Source organism: Hordeum vulgare, chromosome 6H, assembly GCF_904849725.1.
Source record: "Hordeum vulgare subsp. vulgare chromosome 6H, MorexV3_pseudomolecules_assembly, whole genome shotgun sequence".
Lineage (NCBI taxonomy): Eukaryota > Viridiplantae > Streptophyta > Magnoliopsida > Poales > Poaceae > Hordeum > Hordeum vulgare.
This window is the reverse complement of record NC_058523.1, coordinates 373854995-373881797: the sequence shown is the minus strand read 5'-3', so window position 1 is coordinate 373881797 and position 26803 is coordinate 373854995. Positions and strand designations below refer to the sequence as shown.

The 26803-nt window shown below is 45.4% G+C and overlaps 1 pseudogene; it reads right to left on the bottom strand.

Moving 5' to 3' along the window:
* Positions 1-21381: 21381 nt before the first annotated feature.
* On the bottom strand, positions 21382-24265 carry LOC123404781 (annotated as a pseudogene).
* Positions 24266-26803: the final 2538 nt, after the last annotated feature.

Genomic DNA, 26803 nt, shown 5'->3' with positions numbered 1-26803 from the left:
AGATGTGAGTTCCTAAGAAGGGGAACTAGAGTAGTTCTTGAGGGGTGACTCCGCCAACAAAATTCACTCTTGTTCATTTTGGCAAAAAACTATTTGCAATCAACTCCGACCTTATGCATTAGTTTAAGGAGTCACACATTCCCTCAAAGGTAAGCAAGGGACAAGGTAACTATTGTATCAATGGATATCATCTCATATGTACTTCACTCCATGTCCATAGATATCCTTGTGTTTGTTCCTTGTATGGGACTAACCCATGTAGATGAAAAGAGTATGAAACAACAAGGAATTCTCCCAACTCAAGAAGATCATCATCAACAATGAGCATCCACCACTACTACACCTATATGAAGTCTTCTACAACAAAACCCAAGTTTAGTTTATCCCTCGTAGGGGGGATGTGACATCAAGGGGGAGCTTTACTCTAAGACTTGAGTCTATGCATCTCTTAAGATGTGAACACATTGAAATCTTTATGTAAAAGTGGCAACCCCACTTGTGCTTAAACGAGGAGTATGACCTATGATCAAGTATTCTTGCTTGGCTCCTATGTCAATATACTCATATATAGATGACTTTGTCATCGCCTAAGTGCTTGGTAGATACTAGACTGGTTGTGCATATTTGCCATGTTTCATTTGACTTCTTGTTGTGTGAGCATGTTGGTATGCATATTTTTACTCACTCGAGGATATCCAATTGTTGTTATTTGGCTTTTCATTTTATTTGGCCAATTGGATATACAAGAATGCCTAAGTACCCCCTCTCTAGATATCTACGCTTTCTCGTCTCAAATTCTATTCATGCTTCATCACAAAATTTGAGCAAGCACTTTTCGGACCCTCTATGTGAGGAGCACTCGAGTTTCATCTAGACAAGAGTTAACTTCCAAAACCTCCCATGTCCCACTTAGTGTGACCAACTCCTCAAACTCGGTCCCACTAAAGCACTCGGGTTTATCACGTTTTTGAACAACGGTACCACCGATTTTATAATCTCGGACTCACCAAGTTTATCTGCCCCCTAGCAGTTAACAAACTCGGTGGAACCAAAATTCCAGAATTAGTGTCACCAACAGCAGGAGTGTATATAAACCCGCGGACCCGAGATTGAAAAATTCTTCAATCTTTCGGCTTCCTGCACCCCTTTGCTATCGCACTCGAGCCCCCGGACGTCGCCCTTCATCTCCCATGCGCCCTCACTGCAGGAGTCCTCCGTCGTCAACTCCATCTCACCCATCGTTGTCGCCATCACGTAACCATCACCGAGTTAGGATATGGTTTCATCCCCTTTTTGCGCTCCCAAATCGAATTCTTGCGCAATAGCTCGAGTCGATCCTCTTGCCACAAATTTAAATGCTTCTAAACAAAGTAAAATTCTATTAGATTAGTTGAGCAAGATTTTTTAGGTTTAGGTTTCAGCTCTGTGTGTCTTGGCGTCACCGAGTTGGTATGGATTGGTGTCACCGATTCATAGTCTAGGGTCTGTGAGAACTATCTCGATGAGACCGAGTTGCTCTTTTCGGTGAAATTGAAAGGGGTGACAAAGTCTGTGTTGAAGAGAAAGTCTGTCTCAAAGACTTCAAAAACTTAAACTCGGTGGATCCGAAACCCACTTAGCAAAAACTTAATACTAAGATTTTGAGTTTAGTATTTTGGAAAAAAATTGTGTTTTGTGATGCTCAACTTTTCCTACTCCTCTATATCTATTCAAAGGGTCAGCTTATCAGCATATCAGGTTGTGAGGACAGCTAGAATGCATAGAGAGAGCAGAGTGTGGAAGTTGACTCGGGCACTAGTCCTGATAGGAGTGAGTCAGACCCAGACACCCCCAGTTCTCATGGCTTTTCCAAGGCAGATAGTAGGGCCATGAGAAAGCTCAATTCAGATGATGCGGATGAAGATTCCATCCCAGATGATGCATCTTCCAAGAGGAAGACTGTGAGAAAAGAGTATGCTAACCCAGATATAGTTAGATCCCGCGAGACTGCTAAAGGGGGAGCTACAACTCTAGTGGATGCTACCACCTCCAAGCCAGCCAAGAAGAGGTTCAGGAAGAGAACTGTCCATGTGGTTGGAAGGCCAACTTCTATGTATGCAGATCCAGCTTATAATGAGGAAGAAGAGGAAGAGGAACGAGCTACCTCACCTACTTCCAAGAAGAAGAAGCTTATGGGAGATGTTATGCCTAGCAAGCCAGCAACCAAGGCCAAGACATCTAATCCCAAGGCCAAGAATCTTGTAGCCTCTAAGCCAAAGAGGACTACCAGAGACATACCTGCAACCGAGAAGAACAAGGGTTCTGCATAAAGGGATGCTGCTGTAGAGGAAGAGGAACTTGCTAGGTTGAGAAAGTTGAGACCACATTTGCGAGAAGATAATGATGAACACCCCATACTAGATAATTTGAAGGAAAGGAAGGATCAAGGGCTTAGGAAGTGGAGAGCAGTTGATCCATATGCTATCAGGAGGAGGACTGCACTTGATGCTCGCTTCCACACAAAGGAGCGGCGAGACTTTTATGAGTCTGTCCTATTGGGCAAGAGTCCAGCTGTCGGTGACATGAGGTATGTAGATTGGGACTACATCAAGAAGAATGAAGATTGCTTCCCTCATGTGCAAGAAAATTACAGATCCATGGACATTGAAGACTTTGTTGGCGGAAATATGACAACATGGAACAACGATATGATCATGCAATTATACTCTACTGCTCACTTCTATCTTGATGGTAGAATTGTATGGATGACAGAAGGCACCAGATATCAATCCACTATTGAAGAGTGGGCTACCATCTTAGGAGCCCCAAAGGTGCAAGAGTGAGATCTGGCTGTTTATACTGAGTCCAAAATGAACCACAACTCCATGGCCAACATGTATAACCCAGTGCCCAAGGAGTACGTGAAGACCCACAAGCTAGGCTCGGTCTACTTTCTGCAAGCAGGACTACCCACCACCAACAATATAATGAGGTACACCTTGATGCCAAATCACGTGATGACAAGATGATCAGGGGGTACTCCATCAACATGCTACACCACATGGACACTCATACCAGAATCAGGGTAATGGATCTGATTGTTCAGATAATCAGAAGGACTATTGCTAACCAGAAGAGATCTTATGGATACACTCCCTACATTCAAATGTTGATCAACTCCAAGATTGGGAAGAATGTGTATCTGCTTGATCGTCAACACCTGCCACTTAAGACAGAGTTTGAAGATCATGTTGTGGTGATGGACCCAAGTCATCCCACTTCAGATACTACACACACAAAGTTAGAGGCTCAGGCCCACGCAGAGGCAGACAGAGCCGCTAGTTCTGTAGTGATGAGATCCAAGGGTGATCAAATGTCATTCATTATCATCACCATCTGAGGGATGGAAAAGAACATCAAAGATATCTTGCTGAATTAGAAGAATCTAACGGGGATCATGGAAACCAAGTTTCATAACCTCGACATTAAGGTGACTGAGCTGAATACAACAGTCAACCAGTTGAAGCACGAGTTGATGTAGTGCCCACTCCCATCTCTAGCAGTGACAATGATGATGGTACTTCTCTTCGGACTCCCATCCACTTCAGGATTTAGGCGAGATCTGATGTCGTGTCAGTTCCAGAGTCAAGACCATCCTCATCGGCCCCAACATCAACTTCATCAGCTCCTGCACCTCCAGTGTCTACACCACCACCTCATAGGACATCAGCTTAAGCATTCGATGGCGCTATCATGTCGACTCCTTCAACATCTACCGGAGGATACTGAGCCAGAGCGACGTTTATTTCTATATCTTTGAAATTTTTGGTAACTTGTTGCCAAAGGGGGAGAAGTTTACAGATCATTAGGGCTGAGAGACAGAGAGAGAGAGAGTTGCTTTTTGTTGCTCTCTTTGGTTTCTCAAACATTTGGTTTATCTTGTGGATGTCTTAAACTTTGTTGTATTTGAACATACGCTTTGATTATTGATACTACTGTGTTCTATCCTTGATATATCTACATGATGATCATTCAATCATTGTTTGGTGTTATGTGAATTGTAATTCATTCATATCATTTATGCACACCACCAAGATGTATGTGACATGGAAGACTGACCCATAATCTTAATCGCTTGTGCATTTGCATTCAAATGCAAATTTAAAATAGGGTTTTTTATTTCTGTGCCCCTGGTTCGTTAGCTCTACTCATTCATCCCCATGCTCTTAACTTTTGCTCACTTCTCCCCACTCCTTTGCCCGAAACCCTCAAAACTGGTCACAGTGGACGTTGTCGTTGGGTCAATGCTTTGACCGTTAACTCTGACGAGTGGGGCCACGCTGGATGGTGTCGCCCGTTGGACCTCACAATTGGGGCCACATCGAATGATGCCGCTATTCGCTCGTTGGGCCGTGGTTAGATTGTTGGGCCCTATGTGCGACGTAACAACATGAGCCTGCTATGCATGCACGTAGCTAGCCTGCCTCCATCGGTCGCTGCTGGGCCCTGCGCACGCCATAACAACATGAGCCTGCTATGCATGCATGTAACTAGCCTGCCTCCATGCGCTGATGCCCACCGCCACGATGCGCTGACCTCCCCTCTTTCTGCACACGAGCTGCCACGTACGCTGACCGGCCTCTTTCTGCATGCTAGCCGCCACGGACGCAGGGACGGTCGCTGTTGCTGGTTCGTCTCATGTCACACGCTTGTCTCCCTGATCCACTCGCATCTATTCAACGTGGAAATTAAAGCTATGCATGCGCGACATGAACCGCCTGTGTGCCTGCCAGCATGCGTAGATGTGCCCCGCCACGGATGCAGCCTTCCTGTGAGCCGCCACGGGACGCAACGTGTGTTGCCTCCCCGATCGATTCATAGTTCACACCGTCTCAGCCTTTGACCACAACGGCATCAATTCAGCATGGCAATTAAACTCTAGGTCATACCAATCGATGTGCGCCGCCATGATACCGAAGCGGCGAAGCCTGCTGTGCATGCCATGTGATCGAGCTAGGCTGCATGCATGCGCGCCGTCACGGACGCAGCGACAGTCACTACCACTGGTTCCTCTCTTCTCGCACGCGTCTCCACCTTCCAAGTTCCACAAACCATGGCTAGGGTGCAGTGCTATGTTTAGGGTTAGGGTTTAGGTATTTTAGAGTTTAGGGCTTTGAAGCATCAACAAAAAGCATGTAGAATTTTGTTGAAGCATCAGCATTTTGAAGCATCAACAAACATAGCTCAGATAGCATAATAACGAAAGCATACATGTTGAAGCATCAACAAACATAGCTTAGAGAGCATAATAACGAAAGCATACAATATAGGGAAGCCTACGATATATATCCCACGTACTGCCTAGTGTACTATGCGTCTTCGTAGTCGGAGATGGCTTGATCTGCCTCTGCCGGAGCCTGGTCCTCCTGGGCCACCACCTGTGCCTCCTCCTGCGCCTCTCGCGATGCCTGCATCTGCTGCTGACGAAGATGTCGGGCCTGCGTAGCTGCTTCCGAGCGGATGGAGTTGAGGATCACAGATACGTCTCCAACGTATCTATAATTTTTGATGGTTTCATGCTATTATCTTGTCAAACTTTGGATGTTTTGCATGCCTTTTATATATTTTTTGGGACTAACTTATTAACTCAGTGTCAAGTGCTAGTTCCTGTTTTTTCCATGTTTTTGACCCCTTTCAGAGGATATTTTGAAACGGAGTCCAAACGGAATAAAATCCCCGAAAAGATTTTTCTGTCACGAAGGAAGATCACGAGACTTGTGAGCCAAGGCAGGGGGGCCCAGGGGCCCCACAAGCCCTCACCCCATGACCAGGGGGGAGGCCACGGCCCACAGGCTTGTGGGCCCCCTGGACCTCCTTTGCCCTAGGGTGTGTGCCTATATATCCCCAAAAGTTCCACAAAAAACCAGGAGATCATCGAAAGTACTTTTCCGCCGCCACAAGCTTCTGTCTCTGCAAGATCCCATCTGGGGCACGTTCTGGTGCCCTGCCGGAGGGGGGATTCGGACACGGAGGGCTTCTTCATCAACACCATGACCTCTCCGATGATGCGTGAGTAGTTCACCATAGACCTACGGGTCCATAGCTAGTAACTAGATGGCTTCTTCTCTCTCTTGGATCTTCAATACAAAGTTCTCCATGATCTTCATGGAGATCTATCTGATGTAATCTTCTTTTGCGGTGTGTTTGTCGAGATCCGATGAATTGTGGATTTATGATCAGATTATCTATGAATCTTATTTGAGTTTCTTCTGATCTCTCTTATGCATGATTTCATATCCTTGTAATTCTCTTCGAGTTGTGGGTTTTGTCTGGCCAACTAGATCTACGATTCTTGCAATGGGAGAAGTGCTTGGTTTTGGGTTCATACTGTGCGTTGACCTCACCCAGTGACAGAAGGGGTAGCGAGGCACGTATCGTGTTGTTTCCATCAAGGGTAAAAAGATGGGGTTTTCATCATTGGTTTGAGATTATCCCTCTACATCATGTCATCTTGCTTAAGGCGTTACTCTGTTCGTCATGAACTCAATACACTAGATGCATGCTGGATAACGGTCGATGTGTGGAGTAATAGTAGTAGATGCAGGAAGTATCGGTCTACTTATCTCGGACGTGCTACCTATATGTACGATCATTCCCTTAGATATCGTCATGACTTTGCGCGGTTCTATCAATTGCTCGACAGTAATTTGTTCACCCACCGTAATACTTGATATTTTGAGAGAAGCCTCTAGTGAACACTATGGCCCCCAGGGTCTACTCCACACCATATTTTCAACCTTACACTTTTTACTTCGTTAAACTTTCCGCCTTCATATCTCACTTTGCAAACAATCTTGAAGGGATTGACAACCCCTTTACAGCGCTGGGTGCAAGCTCTTTTGTGTTTTTGCAGGTACTCTGGACTTGACGAGATTCTCCTACTGGATTGATACCTTGGTTCTCAAACTGAGGGAAATACTTACTGCTCCTATGCTGCATCACCCTTTCCTCTTCAAGGGAAAAACAAACGCAAGCTCAAGAGACGACAGAAGGATCTCTGGCACCATTGCCAGGGAAGTACTTTTGTTGACGTAGCAGAAGGATTTCTGGCACCGTTGCTGGGGAGGATCAAGTCAAGAACTCATCCAAGTAAGTGTCGCAAACTCATCTCTTGCATTTACTTTGTTTGCGAGTTGCCTCTCGTTTTCCTCTCCCCCACTTCACAATTTTCCTTTTTCGTTAGCCTTTTTCGTTTGCCTTTTTGTTCGCCCTTTTTCTCGCTTGCTCTTTGTTCGCTTGTGTGCTTGCTTGCTTGCCGAAGTCACCATGAATGAAAACACCAAACTTTGTGACTTCTCGAATACTAATAATAATGACTTTATTAGTACTCCGATTGCTCCCGCCACTAGTGCGGAGTCATACGAAATCAATGCCGCTTTGCTGAATCTTGTTATGAAAGAGAAATTCTCTGGCCTTCCTAGTGAAGATGCCACATCCCATCTCAATACCTTCATTGAGCTTTGCGATATGCAAAAGAATAGAGATGTGGATAATTATATGATTAAATTGAAGCTTTTTCCTTTCTCGTTGCGAGATCGCGCAAAAACTTGGTTTTCTTCTTTGCCCAAAAATAGTATCGATTCTTGGGATAAGTGCAAAGATGCTTATATTTCCAAGTATTTTCCGCCGGCTAAGATCATCTCTCTCCGTAATGATATCATGAATTTCAAGCAAATTGATCATGAACATGTTGCACAATCTTGGGAGAGAATGAAATTAATGATTAGAAATTGTCCCGTTCATGGCTTGAGTCTTTGGATGATTATACAAATCTTTTATGCTGGCTTGAATTTCGCTTCTAGAAATTTCTTGGACTCCGCCTTAGGTGGAACGTTCATGGAAATCACGTTAGGGGAAGCCACAAAGCTCCTAGACAATATCATGACGAACTACTCTCGGTGGCACACTGAAAGGTCACCTACTAGTAAGAAGGTACACGCTATAGAAGAAATTAACTCGTTGAGTGCTAAGATGGATGAGTTAATGAATTTGGTTGCTAGTAGAAGTGCTCCTTGGATCCTAATGATATGCCCTTGTCTTCTTTGATTGAGAGTAGCAACGCTAACTTGGACGTTAATTTTGTTGGTAGGAATAACTTTGGCAACAACAATACTTTTAGAGGAAACTATGTTCCTAGGCCTTTTCCTAGTAACCCCTGTAATAACTTTGGCAACTCCTACAAAAATACTCATGGAAATTACAATAGGTTACCCTCTGATCTAGAGAGTAATATCAAAGAGTTCATCAACTCTCAAAAGATTTTCAATGCGTCCATAGAGGAAAAGCTAATCAAAATTGACGATTTGGCTAAGAGCGTTGATAGAATGTCTAGTGATGTTGATGCTTTGAAAGTTCGATGTGCTCCTCCCAAAATCAATATGGATGAAACTTTGAAAGCTATGCGTGTTTCCATGATTGAGAGCCAAGAAAGAACCGCCCAAATTCGTGCTAGACATGAATGGCTTAAAAAGGCGTGTTCTCGTGATAAGAATCACGAAGATCTTAAAGTGCATGGTGTGACTCCCATTGAATCTTTGTTTTATTGTGTCAAACCTAATGATTATGGGGCTGGATATGAATCCACTTTGGTTGAAAAGTGCCCCAATGATTCGGAGTCCATCTATCTTGATGCTAAAAGCATTGAAAGTGGAGTAGAACATGTTAAAACTTTGAGTAGTAATGAAATTACTACCGTGTATTTCAAGGAATTCAATTATGATAGTTGCTCCTTGATTTAATGCATTTCCTTGATGCCATCCATGTTAAACTCTCCACACGCTTATAGCCAAAACAAGGCCTTTACCGATCATATCGTCGAATTGAATTGGAAGTCCCTATCCCTAGAAAGCTTCATGATGAGTGGGAACCTACCATCAAAATCAAAATCAAAAACTATGAATGCAATGCTTTGTGTGATTTGGGTGCTAGTGTTTCCGCAATTCCAAAGTCTTTATGTGATGTTCTGGGTTTTAATGAGATTGGCGAGTGTTCTCTTAATTTGCATCTTGCGGATTCTACTGTCAAGAAACCCATGGGAAGGATCAATGATGTTCTTATTATTGCAAATAGTAACTATGTACCCGTGGATTTCATTGTGCTTGACATTGATTGCAATCCTACATGCCCTATCATTCTTGGTAGACCTTTCCTAAGGACTATTGGAGCTATCATGGATATGAAGGAAGGGAATATTAGATTTCAATTTCCTTTAAAGAAGGGTATGGAACACTTTCCTAGAAAGAAAATAAGATTGCCTTATGAATCCATGATGAGGGCTACTTATGGTTTGAGCACCAAAGACGACGATACGTGATTCTATCGCTTTATACCTAGCTAAGGGCGTTAAACAATAGAGCTTGTTGGGAGGCAACCCAATGAATTTATCTTTTTCTTTCTGTTTTGTTGCGTCCACACTATCAGAATTCTGTTATGACTGTGTCTTTGTGTTTCTTTTTGTGTTTGAGCCAAGCAAAACCTTTATGACTAGTCTTGGTGATGGTTGTTTGATCCTGCTGGAAAAAGACAAAAACTTTTCGCTCACGAGATTATTTTTCATTTTTTATTCAGAAAGATATTTTGAGTTGATTCTTTTTTATGCTGGTTGATATGCCTTTTTCCCATGTAGTAGTAATTTTTCAGAATTTCTGAGGTACCAGAAGTATACGAAGTATACAGATTGCTACAGACTGGTCTATTTTTGGCAGATTCTGTTTTTGTTGTGTTGGTTGCTTGTTTTGATGAAACTATGGATAGTATCAGGGGGTACTAGCCATGGAAAAGTGATAATACAGTAATCTAACACCAATATAAATAGAAATCAAGATTGCTACAGTACCCAAGGAGGTGGTAGTTTGTTTTCTTGTGCTAATGATATCACGAGTTTCTGTTTAAGTTTTGTGTTGTGAAGTTTTCAAGCTTTGGGTGATGTTATCATGGACAAAGGGATAAAGAGTGGAAAGAGTTCAAGCTTGGGCATGCCCAAGGCACCCCAAGCCAAATTCAAGGACACCAAAAAGCCTAAGCTTGGGGATGCCCCGGGAAGGCATCCCCTCTTTCGTCTTCAATCCATCGGTAACATTACTTGGAGCTATATTTTTATTCACCACATGATATGTGTTTTTCTTGGAGCGTCTTGTATCTTATGAGTCTTTTCTTTTTGTTGTGTCACAATCATCCTTGATGCACACCTTTTTGAGAGAGAGAGACATGCACTCATCGAGATTTTTGCTAGAATGCTCATGGTGCTTCACTTATATCTTTTTCCTTCTGTTTTGTTGCGTCCACACCATCACAATTCTATTGTGATTGTGTTTTTTGTGTTTCTTTTTGTGTTTGAGCCAAGCAAAACCTTTATGACTAGTCTTTGTAATGGTTGTTTGATCCTGCTGGAAAAAGACACAAACTTTTCGCTCACGAGATGATATTTCATTTTTATTCAGAAAGAGCTTTTGAGTTGATTCTTTTTGCTGCTAGTTGATATGCCTTTTTCCCATGGCCGTTGTAATGTTTCAGATTTTTTGAGGTACCATAAGTATCCGAAGTATACAGATTTCTACAGACTGGTCTGTTTTTGACAGATTCTGTTTTTGTTGAGTTGGTTGCTTGTTTTGATGAAACTATGGTTAGTATCGGGGGGTACTAGCCATGGAAAAGTGATAATACACTAGCCCAACACCAATATAGATAGAATTCAAGTTTGCTACAGTACCAAAAGAAGTGGTAGTTTGTTTTCTTGTGCTAATGTTATCACGAGTTTCTGTTTAAGTTTTGTGTTGTGAAGTTTTCAAGTTTTGGGTGATGTTCTCATGGACAAAGAGATAAGGAGTGGAAAGAGCTCAAGCTTGGGGATGCCCAAGGCATCCCAAGCCAAATTCAAGAACACCAAAAAGCCTAAGCTTGGGGATGCCCCGGGAAGGCATCCCCTCTTTCGTCTTCAATCCATCGGTAGCATTACTTGGAGCTATATTTTTATTCACCACATGATATGTGTTTTTCTTGGAGCGTCTTGTATCTTAGGAGTCTTTTCTTTTTGTTGTGTCACAATCACCCTTGCTGCACACCCTTTTGAGAGAGAGAGACATGCACTCATCGTGATTTTTGCTAGAATGCTCATAGTGCTTCACTTATATCTTTTGAGCTAGATACTTTTGCTCTATGTGCTTCACTTATATCTTTTAGAGCACGGCGGGGCTTGACATGGTAGTTGGCTTATGCTATGAAAGTAGTCCCAAATGTGATAGGTACCCAAAGAGGATGCAAAAACCTCCATCTTCATGTGCATTGAGTAGAAAGAGAAGTCTTGATTCCTCTCAATTAGTTTTTTGACGTGGATTTGGTAATATTAAGAGCTATGATAGTAGGGCGTTGTGAATCTAGAAATACTTGCGTTGAAGTTAGTGATTCCCGTCGCATGCACGTATGGTGAACTGCTATGTTAGGAAGTCGGAGCATGATTGATCTATTGATTGTCATCCTTTGTGTTGAGGTCGGGATCGCGTGATGGTTAACACCTACCAACCATTCCCCTAGGAGTATGCGTTTAGCACTTTGTTTCAATTACTAATAAAAACTTTCGCAACAAGTATGTGAGTTCTTCATGACTAATGCGAGTCCATGGTCTAGATGCACTTTCACCTTCCACCATTGCTAGCCTCTCTAGTGTCGTGCAATTCTCGCTAGTGCACAAACCCACCATATGTCTTCCTCAAAACAGCCACCATACCTACCTACTATGGCATTTTCATAGCCATTCCAAGATATATTGCCATGCAATTCCCACCGTTCCGTCTCATGACTTGTGTCGTCACTCTCATATTGCCTTTGCATGATCGTAAGATAGCTAGCGAGATGTTTCAACGTCATACGCCATGCTAGATCGTTGCACATCCTGGTACACTGCCGGAGGCATTAACTATAGAGTCATTTCTAAACTTTGAGCTGTGAGTAAATAAAAGTGTGATGATCATCATTATTAGAGCATTTTCCCATGTGAGGAAATAAAAAAAGAGGCCAAAGAGCCCAAAAATAAATAAATAGAGAGAAAAGATAAAAAAGAAAAAAGAGGCCGAAGAGCCCAAATGAAAAGAAAAGAGAGGGAGAAAAAGAGAGAAGGGACAATGCTACTATCTTTCTCCACACTTGTGCTTCATAATAGCACCATGTTCTTCATGATTGAGAGCTTCTTGCTTTGTCACGATCATATGCTAGTGGGAATCTTCATTATATAACTTGGCTTGTATATTCCAATGATGGGCTTCCTCAAAATTGCCCTAGGTCTTCATGAGCAAGCAAGTTGGATGCACACCCACTAGTTTTCCTTTTGAGCTTTCACATACTTATAGCTCTAGTGCATCTCTTGTATGGCAATCCCTACTCATTCACATTGATATCTATTAATGGGCATCTCCATAGCCGTTTGATACGCCGAGTCAATGTGACCATCTCCTCCTTTTTGGCTCACAACCACCACCACACTCTATTCCACCTATAGTGCTATATCCATGGCTCACGCTCATGTATTGCGTGATAGTTATAAAAAGTTTGAGAAAGTAAGAGTGTGAAAACAATTACTTGGCCAATACCGGGGTTGTGCATGATTTACATTAGTTGTTTGAGGATGATGGAGCATAGCCAGCCTATATGATTTTGTAGGGATAACTTTCCTTGGCCTTGTTATTTTGAAAGTTCATGATTACTTTGCAAGTTTGCTTGAAGTATTATTGTTTTCATGTCAATAGCAAACTATTGTTTCGAATCTTATGGATCTGAACAATCATGTCACGTGAAAGAAGTTGCAAAGGACAACTATGCTAGGTAGCATTCCACATCAAAAATACATTCTTTATCACTTCCCTACTCGAGGACGAGCAAGAGTTAAGCTTGGGGATGCTTGATACGTCTCCAACGTATCTATAAGTTTTGATGGTTTCATGTTATTATCTTGTCAAAATTTGGATGTTTTGCATGCCTTTTATATATTTTTTTGGGACTAACTTATTAACTCAGTGCCAAGTGCCAGTTCCTGTTTTTTCCATGTTTTTGACCCCTTTCAGAGGAGATTTTGAAACAGAGTCCAAACGGAATAAAATCCCCGAAAATATTTTTCCCGTAACGAAAGAAGATCAGGATACTTGAGAGCCAAGGCAGGGGGCCCTAGGGGCCCCACAAGCCCTCACCTCGCCGCCAGGGGGGAGGCCGCGGCCCATAGGCTTGTGTGCCCCTGGACCTCCTTTGCCCTAGGGTTTGCGCCTATATATCCCCAAAAACTCCACAAAAAACCAGGAGATCATCGAAAGTACTTTTCCGCCACCGCAAGCTTCTGTCTCCACAAGATCTCATCTGGGGCACGTTCTGGTGCCCTGCCGGAGGGGGGATTCGTACACGGAGGGCTTCTTCATCAACACCATGACCTCTCCGATGATCCGTGAGTAGTACACCATAGACCTACGGGTCCATAGCTAGTAACTAGATGGCTTCTTCTCTCTCTTGGATCTTTAATACAAAGTTCTCCATGATCTTCATGGAGATCTATCTGATGTAATCTTCTTTCGCGGTGTGTTTGTCGAGATCCGATGAATGGTGGATTTATGATCAGATTATCTATGAATCCTATTTGAGTTTCTTCTGATCTCTCTTATGCATGATTTCATATCCTTGTAATTCTCTTCGAGTTGTGGGTTTTGTGTGGCCAACTAGATCTATGATTCTTGCAATAGGAGAAGTGCTTGGTTTTGGGTTCATACCGTGCAGTGACCTCACCATATTTTCAACCTTACACTTTTTACTTCGTTAAACTTTCCGCCTTCATATCTCACTTTGCAAACAATCTTGAAGGGATTGACAACCCCTTTACAGCGCTGGGTGCAAGCTCTTTTGTGTTTTTGCAGGTACTCTGGACTTGACGAGATTCTCCTACTGGATTGATACCTTGGTTCTCAAACTGAGGGAAATACTTACTGCTCCTATGCTGCATCACCCTTTCCTCTTCAAGGGAAAAACAAACGCAAGCTCAAGAGACGACAGAAGGATCTCTGGCACCATTGCGAGGGAAGTACTTTTGTTGACGTAGCAATCACCACTTGGTCGGGCCACAGATAGTAGACCGGCGGTGCCTCCACTTCCGGGTCCTGCGGCGGCGCCTCCACGTCCGGCTCCCGCGGCGGTGCCTCCACCTCCGGCGCTCCTGCGGCGGCGTCTCCACCTCCGGCTCCTGCGGTGCCGCCTCCTCCTCCGGCGATGCCTCCACCTTCGGCTCCTGCGGCGGTGCCTCCTCCCCCGGCTCCCCAAAATCCTCTAGAGGTAGCCTTGCTTGCCTCCGGATTTGGGCCCGCCGAAAGAGGTAGAGACGTTCTTCGATCGTGTAGTATTGGCGGCGCGGTGGCATGGCTGATGGGCTAGGAGAGGGGAGTGCTCGGGTCCCGGCGGGAAAACGAATCACGCGAAGAGCTACGGCTGGGGGAGGGGAATGTCCGTTCGGCTTAAATAGCCATTGTAACCTAAACCCTAAACCGCCTCGTTTTCACACCCACCGCAGCATCAGGAGTGTACACACGTGGGAAACTATGGTTGGTTTGATGAGTGGACTGTGATCGGGGTCAAATGTGAAAGAGCCAGCACGTTCACACACGATGCAAAAAACGATGCAAAAAAACGATGCGAAAAAAGATGCAAAAAACGATGCAAAAAACGATGCGAAAAACGATGCAAAAAAAAGATGCGGAGTCAGTGGTGGGCGAGCAGCCGAGCACAACCAACGGGATCGCCTCTCGCGGATCGCCCACGATCCAACGATGCGGAGCCATCCTTGTGATCCAACGGCCCGGAGCCTGCACGCAGCCTGTCCACCGAATTCCTTCTAGAAGACCAAATCCGAGGGCTGCCGCTTGGCGCTAGGGTGTGATCAGACGGCTGACGTTGGGAGCTAGGGTTAGGCGACACCCCACGGGGTTTAGAGGGGTTTTGAGCTAGTCAACGGGGTATGAAAGCTTTGACTGAGCATAACTAATTTAAAAAATCAAAAAAATATGAAACCTTCGTCGTTCTTTTTTTTATAAGACACACTAACGAGGAAATATACTAAACTTGGTCTATGGTCATTTTCATGAAAAAAAAACCTAGCTCGCACGATCGAGGTCAAATGAGCACCATTAATTTTTTTAAATCAAAAAAATATGAAACCTGCGCACAATGTTGTCTTATGTGACATGTTACCAACCAAAAATCATAAACTTGGTCTATGGTCATTTTCATGAGAAATCCTTCACACATATAAGCTATCACCTACAAGATTTCATAGAGTTCAAGGAGATGATGTAGGGTTACCTTCTGTTTTTGAAAAAATTAAAAAATCAAAAAAATCACCAAAGCTTTATTTCAAAGTGAATAAGAAGGATCTGAACTTAGTTTTACATTTTCATATTTTAAACATGTTTTTAATAGTTTTTATATTAAAGCATATTTTTCAAAAGAAAATGTAAAAATATGAACATTAATTCAAAAAATAGCGAGACTTCGAATCTACACTATATATATTGAATAGGTGTTAATAAAAAACATTTGGCTCATTTAGAGTAGGTCCAGAAAAACTTGATTACAAATGGGGTTGTTTAGCCTAGCCTGGGAGCTCATTTGGAGCACATTTCTCAAATTGAAATTTCTTTCACATCCTCTAAATCACCTCATATTTTGCACACATGATCTCCTATAAAAACATAGATAATTACCCTAGATAGTTTGCCAAGATTTTTTTGCAGCATGTCTAATCAGTGAAGCAACACTGAAACAACATATGTGATCATTGCAACACCTAAACTCATAGCTCATAACATATAAACAGAAGTAACCATACACCACAGGCAAATTTAAGGACACAACATCTATGGTCATTTTCATGAGAAAACCTTCACACATATGAGCTATCACCTACAAGATTTCATAGAGTTCAAGGAGATGAGGTAGGGTTACCTTCTGTTTTTGACAATTTTTTAAAATCTAAAAAATCACCAAAGCTTTATTTCAAAGTGAATAAGAAGGATCTGAACTTAGTTTTACATTTTCATATTTTAAATGTGTTTTTTAATAGTTTTTATATTAAAGCATATTTTTCAAAAGAAAATGTAAAATATGAAGATTAATTCAAAAAATATCTAAACAGAAGTAGCCATACACCAGAGGCAAATTTAAGGACAGACTAATATAGATAGCATAATACATGGGTTCCCATAATACATTGGGTACCCTAATACATTACTACCATAGATTCAGTTCATCGCATCATAAACAGCCACATTCAGTTTACCAAAAGTAACCCAAAAGATAAAGATAAAACATGCTGCCACATTCAGTTCATCACATCATCACATCACACCGGAGTCAGTGCCTTCGCGAGGGCAGCATGCTGCCCCCTGATCATGTAGTCCTCCCCGCGAATCGCTACATCCTCTACATGAAACACAAGGTTATCGAAGCGGCCATCCTTTGGCTTTGGCTTGGTGGTGCAGTAGGGGCAGCGCCACTTCTTGATCTTGCGGTTGAAGAAGGAAGCAAATCCCTTGGCCTTGATCTTCTCCACCTCCTTCGTTGTGAAGGACGCGAAGTTTCCCTTGTACACATCTTCTCCAGGATCATATTGCACACATGAATGAATTGCATTAATACATTATAGATTCATATACACCATGTCGAAGGAACTAAATGAACAATCTAAATTTCAAGTAGGCTTACCCATATTCTTCGTTGTCACTATACTCTGGATCGTACGGGTCGAACCCAGTGAAGGACATATTCCTCTTTTTCCCCCATCCATCATCCTCGTGAATATACAATTACATCCGTCACTAGTAAATACATAAGCCAATTGAAAATTTAGAGATGCACACATGACACATTGATCATAGGGCTAATATACTATGATCATATTTGCATTTTCCATTGTCATGCACACACATTGAACAACATAGCTAATATAACTACATAATGTGGACAAATTTATATACTAATGAATCAAATAACTTCTTAATCAATGGATTCCATTTGGGCGTATGACATTCAAAACCCCAATATGCGTAGCATTCAAAAACAAATCTAATAGGGACACAATCTAATAAGCATACATGTCTGTAGCATTAAAAACAAATCTAATAAGCATACATGTGTGTAGCATTGAAGCACAGATATCCCTATCTCTCATACAGATCTATCTAGCATTTTTGCAACAACAAAAATCCCATCCCCCATATAGAAAACCCCGGCCCATCCGTCAAACCAACTACTCTAACCATCTGTACTACCGTATGAATCACAATCTAACCAATGCAACTAACTCTACAAGCTAATATCCTAAATATTGCAACTAACAAGCATGTGCAAATACCTCCTGCTCCTCACTAGGTTGCGCATCACGGGTATCGGGATGGACTGCGTCGCTCGACGCCGTCACCTTCTGCTCCGGCAGCACTGAAGCGGAGACCGCCACTTCCTTCTCCACATCTGCAGCGGTTGCGAGTTTCCCCGCACCGCCGTGGACGCCACCAACATCCTTCACTTCATCCGCGGTCACCGCGCCCTGCAACTCCACTACATCTCCGGTCGCTGCGCCATCGGACAGACGGAGGCGATGAAGGTGAGGAAGAGGATGCGGCGGGAGACATCGAGATGGCAGTGGAGCAGAGCGAGATGATGTCGATTGGGGAGAGGAAGACGATGCAGCAGGGAGGGCATTTAGGGGAAATGGTAGGGGTGATGCGCTGGGAGGTGGTTCCCCCTCTTTATACAATGCGACGTTTCGGGCATGTCCTATCGACACGTGCTACCCCACGGCCGTGGTCAGTTGCATGCGCCCACGTATATGAATACCATTGTACGGTTAGCATATGAAACCACTATATGCGTAAACGGTCAAAGGTGGACTTGGCCCCACTCGCCAGAGTTAACGGTCAAAGCACTGACCCGACAACAACGTCCGTTGTAACCTGTTCTGAGGATTTCGAGCAAGGGAGTGGGGTAAAGTAAGCAAAAGTTAAGAGCGTGGGGATGAATGAGTAGAACTAACGAACGAGGGGCACATAAATAAAAATCCCTTTAAAATAATTCACAAATTTAGGGGGAGTTCTTTCTTATCACATACTTCTCAAAGAGATGATGCTATTCATTGATTATATTTTATGTCGAAGCTTTGATCTATATGTTGTCATCAATTACCAAAAACGGGGAGATTGAAAGCACAACTTCTCCCTAGGTGGTTTTGGTAATTAATAACAACATATATGTCATTGGACTAATGATTCTATCTAGTATATTTCAGGAAAAGTTCAATGATGAATAGGCTAAGGATTGTGAGGAGAACCCCTAGATGCAAGGAACATCTATTGGTAACAAGCTTGAAGACTCTAAATTTCATATTTTGTGAGAAATCACATTTGAGTCCATAGGAAAGTCAATACTATTAAAAGGGGATGAGGTGACTATGATGACCTAGTTGCTCAAGTGCTTAGAGATTAGCCACCAAAAATACTCATGGAATTCTCCCACCGATATTATGTCCAATACACAAAGTCAAAATTGGTGCCACCAAGTTTATCCATTTCGGCAGCATCGAGTTTACCCCACATAGATCGAGAGCCAAACCCTACAATTTCGGTACTACCAAGTCCAGTTTTGGTGCAACCAAAAAACAGTGGCCAGCCTACTGATGTCGATTTGTTTAAAATCAGAATTCCCAATTTTAGCAAATCGGTGTCACTGGGTTTGCTATTTGGCTAGGCCAGCCAAAATCGGACCGGCCTAGATTTCTAAATCGGTCTCACCAAAACGCCAAAAGTTGCCACATTTTGCACTAGTCGGTTCAACCGAGTTTTTACTTCAGTTGCACCGAGTTGGGAAATAATGTTATAACGGTTGGATTTTTGGAGATGCCTATATACACCCCTCCACTAACCTCTCTTCTTAGAGGAAGCAATCAGAACGAACCAACACTTGCCCCATCCATTTTTCTGAGAGAGAGTCACCTACTCATGTGTTGAGATCAAGATATTCCATTCCTACCATATGAATCTTGACTTCTAGCATCCCCAAGTTGCTTTCCACCCACTCGATCTCTTCTACCCAAGCCAAATCTATGAGTGAGTGATTGATTGTTGAGGAGACTATCTTTTGAAGCACAAGAGCAAGGAGTTCATCATACTACCACATCTATTACCTTTTGGAGAGTGGTGTCCCCTAGATTGGTTAGGTGTCGCTTGCGAGCCTTCAACTTCGTTTAGAGTTGAACCAAGAAGTTTGTAAGGGCAAGGATATCGCCTACTTCGTGAAGTTCTACCCCGAGTGAGGCTAGTCCTTTGTGGACGTAAGTCATGGCGGAATAGACAAGGTTGCTTATCCGTGGACCCTTCGTGGGTTGAGCCCTCCGTGGACTCTCGCGGTTGTTACCCTATGTGGATTGAAGTCTCCATCAATGTGAACGTACGATAGCATCACCTATTAGAACCACCACAAAAATATCTGTGTCAATCTTTGTGTTTGATCTTCCCATCCCAACCCTTTACTTACATGTGCATGTCTTTACTTTCCACTGCTATACTCTTAGACTTGCATGTGTAGGGTGTGCTTGACTTGCTACAATTGTTAAAACTTGCCCGCAACTAATTGTGAAAAGGCTAAGTTTTATTTGGTCAAGTAGTCTAATCACCCCCTCCCCCTCTAGACATACTTGGGATCCTACACAACTCCACACAAAATATCCTAAGATCCCTAGAAGTGCTCCCTCTCACTTCCGCACGCCAAACCTTAGATCCCAGAAGCACTTTTGTGAGTTCTCAAGAGTTCTTCCAATCAAGTGATAGATCTACTCACTCCGCTTCTTGTCACTGAAGAAAATCATGATTTGAGCAATGCTTGAGATTTTCCCCTTGATCTTGTTACTCTTGAAGGTTGGAGACTCCTAGGCGGTAGGAATTCCTCGGTGAGGAATCGTTCAATGTAATTACCCCCAAAAAGTTCATGAAATTTTGGAGACCACATCAAGGTCTACCACTAGTGGTTGAGAAATGTCTTCATGGTATCCTCAAGGGAAGAATAGGGTAAGTGTTTGTGGTGTTGTCATGCCTTCTTGGTGACATCGACCTCTCTAAAGGTGACAAGCTTCCCTTCAAGAAAGTGAACATCGACATACATCCTCGTCTCTTGGAATTGTTCTTATCCTTGCTCCCTACTGGTGGTTAATTATCTCTCGGTCTTTATTTTCATCATATTGTGCTTGCCTATATTGCTACATGTTGTGCTAGCTTATATTGTTTAGCTTTTGAATCACCTTTGCAATTGTTAGGCTCACTTTCATGTTACGCATTATTTTTTAAAATTGCTAACTAACGATTAAAATTTGTAATTGTATCTATTCCCCCTCCCCCTCAGGTCCATCGCAATCCATTCATCGATGGGGATGCGCTAATATGAAAGTTGGGAGGACAATTAGTCCTCTCCTATGTTCGTGCAAGAGTAAAATGGATGAGTGGTCCTAATTCTTTTACCAAAGTGTCGATTGGCTCATAATTCTTTGAAAATGCATGTGTGAGTACTAAATATTTTTACGTGATTCGTGAGAGGTCCTAAATCCGTTCGACCAACGCTAACCTTCTTGTGTGACGCTTTGACCATGGCCACATCGACTAGAGGACTCCATGTGGCATAACGATCGGACGTGCATATTTGCAAAAGGACCCTCGAGCGGCGGCTGCGGCTGCGGCTGCGACTGCGGCGTACCCAGCGCCAGGGAGAACATGTTTTTCTTTTGATGCGCCAACGGCGTGCTTACGTCTGCCTGGACCTTTTTAATATGAAAAGATGTTGTAATGTGAGACACCAAAAATACAGGGAGAGGATATAGAAGAGAGAAAAAGAAGATTACAAGGAGAACATGTAGCCATCGTAGGAGGGCGGATACATCAAGCGCGGGGGTTGGGGCTGGTGGTGACTGGGCGGCTGAGAGGTGTCTGGAGCGGACGAGAGAGCCTTGGTCGAGGCGGGTGAGCGGATGGTGGTGCGCGGTGGCGGCCGAGAGTGGCGGGAGGGGTCCTGGTTGTGAACTTGTGATGGTCGACGTCGGCTTTGCGCGGGGAGGAGCAAGCACGCGAGAAGCGACAGTATCAGCATGCAAATGCAAACCATGTAATGTTCGCACGCAAAGAGATAAGGAAAGACGATTTGGGGAAGAAGATGGAGATGCTTTAAGATTTGCATTAACTCGCGACAACAGATAAGGTGAATCTCGCGTGAGGAGAAGAAAGACCCAGGGAGTGGCAGTGTAATTAACCAATATTGATATAGTCATCACCATGACACGTATGAGGGTAAAAATGATGAAAATGAGAAGAAGCTAGATTGGGCTTTGGGACTACACAAGCACAAGTGCTCACACTAAAATCTTACTAGACCTTTATGCAAAACAAATCCTACTAGTAAACGTGCACAAACATCATGTTAGTACAAGACCATTTCTCAGGGTCCCGGACCGGCCGGATGCAACGAAAAATGGTATATCACCGTGGTGACTGCACTCCCAGGTAGGCAGAGTCATCCAAGCTGACATACGCGTTGCTAAGTTCAATCTCGGAGCAGGTGCTTGTTGGCGTTGGCGACCCGACAGCAAGCAAGGCTTCCGCCTCCTCGGAACTCTTTTGGCGCCATGGATGCTCGGCAAGCACAAGCCTCCTTAGCCTGCCAAGCTCTTCTGCGACCTCGCGCATGTAGGGCCTCTTGTCGCTGTCCATCTGCAGGCACTGCTTTGCTATCTCTGCCACCTGCTCGATCACCTCGACGCTCTGCTCGTTCATGATCTGGGCGTCCACGATCTCGTCCAGCTTACCCGCGCTCGTGGCGACAAGGAAGTGCGACGAGAGGTTCTTCTCCTCGCCCTCGGCGGCCTGAAGGTTGAGCGCCTTTCTCCGGGTGAGCAGCTCCAGGAGGACGACGCCGAAGCTGTACACGTCGCTCTTCTCCGTCAGCTTGCAGGTCTGCATGTACTCCGGGTCGAGGTATCCGCAGGTGCCCTGGACAAACGTCACGAACTGGGCCTCGTCCGTCGGGGCCAGCGTGGAAGCCCCGAAGTCGGAGACCTTGACGGCGTGGTCGTCGTCGATGAGCATGTTGGGGGACTTGACGTCGCCGTGGATGATCGGTGGCGAGGCCCAGGAGTGCAGGTACGCGAGCGCCTCGGCGCTCTCGTGCGCGATCTTGAGGCGCGTCGCCAGCGCCAGGGGGACGCGCCGTCCGTGACGGTGGATGAGCTGGTACAGGTTGCCGTTGGGGACGAACTCGTAGACGAGCATGGGGACCTCCACCTCGAGGCAGCAGCCGTAGAGCTTGACGACGTTCCGGTGGTTGATCTGGGACAGGATGAGCATCTCCTTCCCGAACTCCTTCTTCTGCCTCTCGTCGATGAGCTTGCACCGCTTTATGGCCACTGTTCTGGCGTCCTTGAGGGTGCCCTTGTAGACGGTGCCGTTGCCGCCCTTCCCGATCACGTTTCGCTCGTCGAATTTGCTTGTTGCCTCTTCTAGCTCTTCCTTGGTGAAGAGCGTGAAGGACACTCCCTGCTTTGATTTCATTTCCTCGAAGAGCACGAGGCCTCCGTGCTGCTTGAAGTACCTCCTCTTTACGGTGGCAAGGCTCCTCTTTTCGCGGATCATGTAGGCAAAGGCCATCCAAAAGGTGTGCTCGCTACTAGTTAAGATTTAGATATCTAAAAATTCAGCACTCGTCAGTTTTGCGTGTGTAGATTCCGGGGAGAAATGCTTCTTCTTCTTGAGATGGATTCAAATGACGTACCAATTGCAATGTGCGTTCCAAGTTGAGATTTCTTGGCCTCGCATGTGCCATTATAAGCATTGCCCGTTGTCTTGTCAGGGCAAGCGCACCTGAATCCACCTGGAGTGTTGATGCAGGTGCCAGGAACAGAGCACGGGTAATTGATTCCACTATCGGCGCACTCGTCGATATCTGCAAAAGAAAACCAGAATTCAGATAGCGTCGATCGATCGATGAGGACGAGGAGTTACTTCATTTAAGTAAATAAAATTCACCCTTTGTCAAAGACAAAGAAGGACGAAGAGCAGACCTTGGCAGCCGCCTTGCAGGTATGGGTTGCCTTGGTATCCACGAGAGCAGTTGCAGAGATAACCCGGGCCGTTTCTGGAATCCACGCACCCGCTGTTGCTGCTGATGCAGGCATAGGTCGTGGGTTTCCGCATCGCCTCCCGGCACGTCACCTTCCCTACCACCCAGTCGAGCACCAGCGGCACCTTCCCGCCGGTGGATGCCATGAAGTCGCCGGCGGTGACGTAGGTGGCGCGGAAGTCGAACCACGTGGCCTCGACCAGGACCGCGTAGCTGCACCGGCTAAAGTTGGCGATCGCGGTGGTGTTGAACTTCTCCTCGAACTTCACGACGTACGAGTTGATCCCCCTGGGGATGGCCGCCTGGCAGCAGCCCATGCCGGAGCAGGAGCCGTTCTCCAGCCGGCCGGCGCCCGGGCACGTGGCCATGCACCCGGTCATGTACTTGGAGCCGTCCCGAACTGGGACACGTCCCAGGAGCTCACGTAGGCGAGCGAGTTGCACCCGACGACGGTGAACCGGTTGTCCTCGTCGGACAGCATGAAGGACGAGTCGGAGAAGTCTGTCCACATGCTGCTCCGCCCGTCCATGGACCGGGAAGTGCCGTTGTAGCACCACGGGCTGATCTCGTTGCGGACGCGCGCCTGCCCGCGGGCCACGGAGACGCCCAGGACCTCGACCTCGAAGCAGAAGGGCCGGTAGGTGCCGTCGGCGGTGAGGTTGCAGGTGAGGCCGAAGGTCACGTCGTTCTCGCCCGTGTAGAGGTAGCAGCCGCGACCGATGCCGAACGGGTACGGGATGTCCACGTCGCCGCACCGCCGCTGGCATGCTCCACTTGGTGGTTGCGCCGCCGCGGGCCACGCCGAAGCGAGCACGGCGATCAAAGTAAGAAACATCTCCGCAGACTGCAGCTTGCGCGGTGAGCCGGCCGGCCTGGTGGTGAAATTTTGCCTTGCCGCGTCGCTGCTCTGGATAGCTAACTCCTTTGGTTTGGAGTTTCAACAAGGAAATGGTCTATCTAGCAACGATACGGGCAAGAGCTGTCGCCATTGCTGCAATGAATTCGTAAGCGACCACTTTCATTAGGTGGGACGACTTACAGGTTCTCTCCAACCCTGCAGGACTAGTTCGAAAAAGAAGGGACTGAAAATGACTGATGCGGAAGTTCTCCGTCAAAGTGTTCATACTTCCTTCTTTTTTTTTGACTGAAAAGTGTCCGTGCCTATTTTGTTGAAGCTACTGGTATTTGCGAGCTTGTTCGCCAAATGTAGCATCGCACAACGCGACCGAGGAGGCGAAAAACTCTCACGATCGATCAATTCCGTAAGCAAGATTCGCCGGGAGGAAAGGATGGAAGACAAGGCCCACTGCTCGTGATTTCACACACAGTTCGTTTGTCTCACGTCTCTGCCGCATACTTTGTTGATAGTTTGCTCACACAATCTTACTTTCTTTTTCAGGGAAAGGTAAGAGCAACTCTAATTCGCCGAGCCATGTCGTTCGTGCGTGTCCGTTTGGAATCGGACAACGAGTCGATTCAAACAGACGATCGTCTGCTTTTTGTCCGTCTTTCAACCTATTTATAGCCTAAATTTAAGTCTTATTTGCACCGACGTAGACGATGAACGGACACGCGCGATGCCCGCCTCCTCTTCCCAGTGGCCTGTCAGTCGGCGGCACAGCCATCACTATTTCACCCCACTATTCCAAAAAAAAAAAAAAAAACTCACGCCTGCTCGTCATGGACGACATGCCGACCCTCGATGCCGCCGCCGGCCTCGCCTCCTCCGGCCTCACCATCGTCGCTTCCAGCAAAGGCAAAGCCCCGTGCACCCTACAAGACTGTGGCACCGTTGACGAAGAAGCAGTTGAGGCCCGAGGAGAGGGCCATGCAATCATTCAAGAGGAAGGGCCGGAGGCACGCGCGGGACCGCAAGCTCGAAGACACGCACGCAGCCGCACAACAGGAGGAGACCAAAGCCCGAGTGGCCGCGACACTGAGGGAGGCCTTGATCTACCTACGGGTAAACCCTGGCCACACGGGCTCGTCAGTGCCGTCGTGGCCGCGACCAGCATGGGCTCGTCGGCATTTCCTCGGACGGTACCAACCAGCCGATTCCCGGCTTTTGTGTCTATCCGCGGGCCTCCAGCTTATCCGGGAAATGCTCGCCGAAGGTGAGCGTGGTGGCACCATCCACGCCTGTGCCCATGGCCATCAACCTCAACGCCACACCTGTTGGAAATATACCATATAGGCAATGATAAAATAGTTATTATTATATTTCCTATTTCAAAACAATCGTTTATTATCCATGCTATAATTGTATTGAATGAAAGCATAGATACATGTGTGGAAATATAGACAAAACAATGTCCCTAGTAAGCCTATAGTTGACTAGCCAGTTGATCAAGGATGGTTAAGGTTTTCTGACCATATGCAAGTGTTGTCACTTGATAACTGGATCACATCATTAGGAGAATGCTGTGATGGACAAGACCCAAACTATGAACGTAGCATATGATCGTGTCATTTTGTTGCTATTGTTTTCTGCGTGTCAAGTATTCATTCCTATGACCATGAGATCGTGTAACTCACTGGCACCGGAGGAATACCTTGTGTGTATCAAACATCGCAACGTTACTGGGTGACTATAAAGGTGCTCTACAGGTATCTCCGAAGGTGTCCGTTGAGTTAGCATGGATCAAGACTGGGATTTGTCACTCCGTGTGACGAAGAGGTATCTCGAGGCCCACTCGGTAATACAACATCACATATAAGCCTAGCAAGCAATGTGGCTAATGTGTTAGTCACGGGATCTTGTATTACGGAACGAGTAAAGAGACTTGCCGGTAACGAGATTGAAATAGGTATAGGGGTACCGACGATCAAATCTCGGGCAAGTAACATACTGAAGGACAAAGGGAATGGTATACGGGATTATATGAATCCTTGGCGCAAAGATTCAACCGATAAGATCTTCGTAGAATATGCAGGATCCAATATGGACATCCGGGTCCCGCTATTGGATATTGACCGGGGAGTGTCTTAGGTCATGTCTGCATAGTTCTCGAACCCGCAGGGTCTGCACACTTAAGGTTCGGTGACGTTTCGGTATAGTTGAGTTATAGGTGTTGGTGACCGAAGGTTGTTCGGAGTCTCGGATGAGATCACGGACATCACAAGGGTTTCCGGAATGGTCCGGAAACGAAGATTGATATATAGGATTGTTTCATTTGGTCTCCGGAAAGATTTCGGGCATTACCGGTAGTGTACCAGGAGTGACGAATGGGTTTCCGGTTTTCACCAGGAGGGGCCCACCCACCCGGGAGTGATCCTAATAGCCTAAGGGTGGTGCACCAGCCCTTAGTGGGCTGGTGACGCCAGCCCAAGTGGGCTATGTCGGCTAGGAAAAGAAAACCAAAGAAAATAAGAAAAAAAGAGGGAGGTGGGAAGGAAGGAGGGGACTCCTCCTCCTCCAAACCGAATTGGAGTTGGAATCCTCCTCCTCTTCTCTCGGTCGGCGCCCTTGGGGCTCTCTTGAGCCTCAAGGCTAGCCCCTCCCCTCCTCCTATATATACTAGAGGTTTTAGGGTTTTTGAGAGACAACTTTGCCACGTGCAACTCAAACCTCTACTTCGTAGTTCTTCCTCTAGATCGG